General features: G+C 44.6%; 1 pseudogene; it reads right to left on the bottom strand.

Annotated features, from left to right (window-relative positions):
- Nucleotides 1-1,196: 1,196 nt before the first annotated feature.
- Nucleotides 1,197-2,000, bottom strand: LOC144822945 (uncharacterized; annotated as a pseudogene).
- Between the last annotated feature and the right edge of the window lie 4,000 nt (nucleotides 2,001-6,000).

The following is a 6,000-nucleotide window of genomic DNA, read 5'->3' on the forward strand; positions in this document are numbered from 1 at the left end:
TAAGTGCATGAAATTCATTCGTTGTAAATCCTGATAATGCAGAAGGTCTGAGAAAATCGCCTGAATGGACGAGGCTAACAGACCTACTAGGCAAGCCAGAATCCTCAAGGATATAGACGGAGAGGCAAGCCCTCTCCTCAATTCCTTCTTGATCGAAATCCTCTTTTTTAGAGGCAGTAAAAGTTGCAACAACACGGACTCCAACTGGAACCCCAAGAATTCCATTGATTTGGAAGGAGCCAGGATCGACTTGTCCGAGTTGATAACGAAGCCCAAGTCCTGAAGGAGCTGGATCGTCCAGGATAAATGGAGTAGGAATATTTCCATGGTCTGCGCCATGATCCTGACATCGTCCAGATAAATAATCAACCTCACCTCTCTCTCTCGCAGATATTATACTACTGGTTTGAGCAACTTGGTGAAACACCAAGGGGTATAAAGAAGAGAGGCTGAAGGACATGGCGATAAATTCAAATTCAAATTGATGACGCCATTGAAACTGGAGGAACCTCCAATGAGGTGGAAAGATTGGAACCGCCAAATACGCATCTTTTCGATCTAGACGCACCATCCAGTCTTTTTTCTAACAAGCTCCCTCAATAGGTGTATGCCCTCCATTTTAAAGAGGCAATAAACCATCTAGGAATTGAATTCCTTGAGATTTAACACTAGGTGGAATACCTGCTCTTTCTTTGGGACTTGAAAAATTGTGCTGATAAAACCGTGAGGGTGAGGTGTTGATTCTATGATCGCCCCTTTTTTCAATAAAGATACTATCTCTTTGTCTATGAAAGAGCTTTCTGTTAGGGAAAATGAAGAGGTTTAGACCTCTGCAGTTGTTCTGGGGAGGAATAGAACTCTAGTTGAAAACCATGTACTGTCTGAAATACCCAGGGTCCTGTGTTATTGCCTCCCAATTTAGAAGGAACAATCCAATTCTTCCTCCAACCGACTCCTCCCGGCCTGTACCATGTTTACCTGCATAGGAGGTGTCACCGGCGTTGTTGTTGTCACCTCTGTAGCCACCTCGATTTTGTCTGCCTCTCCTGCCTCTATTTGGGTGGGATAGACGTTCAATTGGGTGGTGCCCCCACGACCTCTGTTGTCGAAACCTCTGGAAGCCTGGAAGTTTCCTCGGCCGGTCGCTCCCCCTGAAGCGCCCGGCCCTGGTAAAAAGGTCACTGTGAAATACTTTTTTATCGAAACCTGGGCCTTGTAAAGGGCTTAAAGATGGCCACGTACTTCCCTAATTCTTTAACGGACTTGTTGCCAGACAACAGGCCATTAGCCAACGTGCCCACTTCCTTATTGGCCATGTCTGCCAATTGAGGATCCAGTCTCATCAGGAATGATTTTCTGAGTTCCGTGGACGGCGCACAATTGGCGTTTCCTAGAAAGCACAAAGCTCTCTGAACCCACTCTAGTATCTCTGTTGGATCAAGGGTTGTGTTTGAATCCTAAGCCCTGACTGCTAAGTCTAGAATCTTGGTGAGGGACCCTGATACTTCTAGTAATGTATCCTGGCAACCCTTCCATGCCCTATCTAATACCTTCTTTGGGTACTCAGCAAATTTTTTAAGGAAGGTCGCCATGTTGGGGTCTAGCTCAGGGGTGTCTGTCACTTTACCTAGTAAGTAAGGTCTTGGACACTCTGACCTTAAAGTACTGCGTACTTCACTCTCAAACCCCTGCCTCCTGTTCTCCTGAACATAGTGTGCCACTTCTGCGCAGGGCACCCATTCTGTGGACCTCGGGTGAATGATATTTTTTGCATCAAATAAGAGATTTTTATTCAAGGTCTCTGCCTTCCCATAGTGTGATTTACGCTTACGTTTTGCCGCCTTACGCGGTTTCTCCGTGTCCTCGTCTGACTCTGATGTATTGTGTGCAGAGGAAGACGACTCCTCCGCCTCCCCTGGGGTAGAAAGGGAGGAATTACCAAGGGAACTAGAAGGGAGGGGACTGCCATAGCTATGGGTTTTAAGGACTGATGATGCCATTTGGGAAAACACCTCAGCAGAGGAATTAATTAAATGAGGGTCTCCCCTGGGCGAAACCCCGCTCACACAATAACGCAGAATTTGTCAAAGTCTCTCCTAAGGAGGCACTCAATGCTATCTTCCCATAATTTTTTAAGGGTATAGTAAATGGCTGTAACGCCCTGATTAACACCCTGTTAACCGAATGCTGCATGTGGGAATTCAGGCCCTCTATAAGTTGCTCCTTCATTTGATGCTCGTAAGGCACCTCTTCAAGCTAAGCATAGTCATTCTAATCGGCATATTCATCAACATCCTCGGCGTAGTATGCCATCTTTCACTAATGGAGGTGTGGAGGAGGTTCCCGGGGAGAGTTACCCAGGAGTGATATTTTTCAAGGATAATCCCTGACTATACCAGGCCTAGAGCCTCCAGTCAGCAGGCCTACAGTGATGTAGCACCGTTTAAAACTACCTAAACTTGCCTGCACTACATATTTTAATGGTTCTAAAATGTGGAGGGAGCCACCCCTTAACACTCTCCTCGGGCAATGCCCTACCACGTTTTTGCGCCCTGTCGGGCGTTCCATGGACTGAGGATCAGTGGCAGTTGGTTGCGCTGGCGCAAAGAGCCGATTGGCGCTTAATGCACTCTGATCGGCTGTCAGCACATGCGCGCAGCTATCGGCAGTGAAACAGGACTGCCTCCTCATGCAGTGCGAGTTGTGCGTTTGCCTTGTTCCACAGTTTCAACATTTATATAACAAAATACCTTGTCCGCTGCTCTGCGGCGCCTATCTTTCTCATCAAATTGCTGCGCTTTGATTATAAAACCATAAATCATGCCCTCATGCATGCAATATATATAAATCAAATAGTACTTATCTCGCTGCTACAGCAGCAGCAACGAAAGAGGACGGACTTTGGTGTTCTATTGTTATATACCGAGAGGACTGTACACTGATTGGTGGAGTGATATTATACAAGGCATCATGGGTTATGTAGTTCAAAGTTTTATTGACTGCTGTTTGCTTCAGTAAAGAGAAGAATAATCAGAAGCCTCCGTTTCCTGACACAGAATTGTCATTCTGCGTAGCACCTTTGATGCAATGTTGTAGTCCTTCTTCAGTTTTTGCAAACTGTCCCAGTTTTTCGTTCTCAAGATCTGGTCACCCTAGGTTGGGGAAGCAAACGTTTGCATAAATCCAGGGCACGAGTTGGGGGTACACAAAAGTACACGGTGTCCACCCACTATTTTCACAGGGTGGACGCCTTCCCCTCTGCCAAAAAGTAGGACCCCACAGAAATATGCTGAACATGTCCCAGTATAAGACACCGGGACATGTTCAGCAATGCCTGTATGTTGTCTGCTTTCCATTCCCAGCAGCAACGTGAGGGCTTTTTTTCGCCTTCAACTGGGCAGAAATTAAGGGGCCATCAGGCCTCCTTCTGTTTGAATATCTTGCTTAGAGGCGGCCTGGAACCTCACACTTAAATGTAAATTTCACTGAGGGGAAACAAAGGCACACAGCTTGTTATCTCTTCACAAGTACTTAAGAAAATGCAGCTTTTGCCTTTTTTTAAGTCTCGCCTGTCAATGCGCATGCGCATTGAGCAGAGCGAGACTACGGGGGCTTAAACAAAGCTTACCTACACTGGCGATTCACTGGCGATTTGATGAAGTGCATGTGCACTTTTAACTCAATGCGCAAGCGCAATTAGTTAAAATGCGCGTGCACAGCATCAAATCGTCAGCTTAGTGCCGCCAGCAGCTCTTCCCGCTTCGCCCCCTGCTGCATCAAAGGCTTGGCGCTCTGCCTCAGCCCAGCCATTCTCCTCTCCTAATTACCCCCTGCTGCATCAAAGGCTTTGTTTTCAGTTTCACGGCTGGCCGGCCGTGCTGTATCCCAGCAGTGTTGTGTGCATCGCGCAGCTTCCACTTTTGTAAAGTCAAAGTGAGTTTTATGACATTGCATGCATAGAGTGTGCTGGAGTGGAAAGTTTACATCTTTCAAATTTGTAGTGTTTGTGCTCGTTGTCATTGAGTATCTGTCGTCTTCTCTCCTGCTTGCACTTTTGCATTTTCTATTAACACTTCTACTTTTCCTTGCTCGATTTGTCTTTGCTTTGAACGTTTTTGCCTCCGTGCAATTTCAGTCCTCGTTGTCATTAAATATCTGTCGTCTTCTCTCCTGCTTGCACTCTTGCATTTTCTATTAACACTTCTACTTTTCCTTGCTCGATTTGTCTTTGCTTTGAACGTTTTTGCCTCCGTGCAATTTCAGTCAAAGCTTCAGCAATGACACTGAAGAGTGCTTGAGCAAATGAGCTTAAAATCCTCGGCGCAAGACGAATAGCCAATTAAGTCCGGGGAAAAGAAATGCTCCGTAATAGAGATTGATGACTCGCTTTATGTACGGCCTCAGAAAGGATTGGAATCATTTAAATTAATATATTCAATTACGGTTTTAAAAAACAGCCGTTTGGTTTCTTGGCATTTAGTCGAGTATTTAGTTTGTGTTGATGAGCCATACATTCTCCCTCTAACAAGCAAGGACGCATTTATTCTCGCGCTGCCTGCTGCTTCCCTTCAAGTAATCACCTCCCTACTTAAAGCAAGCATTGGCATAGCCAATAGATCTCGCTTTTGGGACCTTATAATAGTTTAGTGTCCAGCACAGTATCCTTGTTTTTTAAACGCAGCGCTTACAAACAGACAGCATACACAAAAGCTTTCTCAAAATACAGCATGAGAGAATTCTTCACACACACAGACACACACGCACGCACTCACACACACGCATGCACTTGCAAACAGACTCACATGCATGCACTCACATACACACACCCACATGCACACACATGCATTGCGAAAGTTATAACTATTGGCATTGTAAATGACAGAGCTATTAATTTAGCTATTTTAACAAACACATAAATAAAAAAAATGTAATTTATAAGACCAATAGCTCAATAGCTCAAACTTTCCTAATGCGAGACCTATTGCATTTCCAATGCTTGTCTGTCCCTGTAAATAATAGATGCATGCACTGTAAGATTGTCAGGTGTGTTGACATGTCCCAGTATTTACACAAATAATTTTAATAGCATTATTTTATAGCGCTACGTTGTGACATCATGTGCTGTAATGACATGCGTCATGATGTCACTTGCATAGTGTCTAGCTTGGTCAGTCCCCCCACTTCTTTTTATAGGACTTGTACCCTGCATTGATCACAACGTGGCTGCGAGGTATCACCAATATATTATCACTTAGCCTGCTCAGGTCACACAATATGCTAGAAAACATAAGCCTAGGGCATTAAGTAGAAGTCACAACAGTATACATACATACACACACACGCCACAGGTAACACTGCCGCTCAGAATGCAATGTGTCACTAAAAAGACTGTTGGATATCCACTGTTGCAGCTAATGCATAACAAAGATCTCCGGTTAACAGACATATTTGCTGGCTGGCACCTTTAAATTTGAGGTAACAATGGATTTTCGATCGAAGAAGGGACTAAATGAGCCAATCGCAACACTATTTTACATTAGAATAGCGGTGTATATTGAATCGTTTCCCTGTAAAGTGACTTTATTTATAATATCACTACACTTAGAAGCACCCAGAGCCACTAACGAGAGGGCTGCCAATTCATTAAACGACGTTCCTGGAGTCCCGCACCACTTGTTCTGACAAAAAAAGACAAGCACTGTACAGCACAGAAACTACAAAGTGACAGTCGCAGAAGTATGGAGAGGCTCAAGCATCCTGTGATTGTGCTCTTGAAAGCATGCAGTCCGTTATTTGAAGCTGAAAACGTGGCTTCCGCAGTAGATATGTTTTCAGCCTGCACATTTTTTCAACCAATTAGATACGTGGTTACATATTTTTATTTTGTAGTGAAATTGCATTCGCTAGAAGACCTTGTAACGTGATTGGCTAAGGTGCTCTTGTTTGTTTTTCATTGGCTGCCCGGCTTTGGAAATTGTATAGTAGCCTGCGCTTGGCTGG

Source organism: Lissotriton helveticus, chromosome 3_1 (assembly GCF_964261635.1).
Source record: "Lissotriton helveticus chromosome 3_1, aLisHel1.1, whole genome shotgun sequence".
NCBI lineage: Eukaryota > Metazoa > Chordata > Amphibia > Caudata > Salamandridae > Lissotriton > Lissotriton helveticus.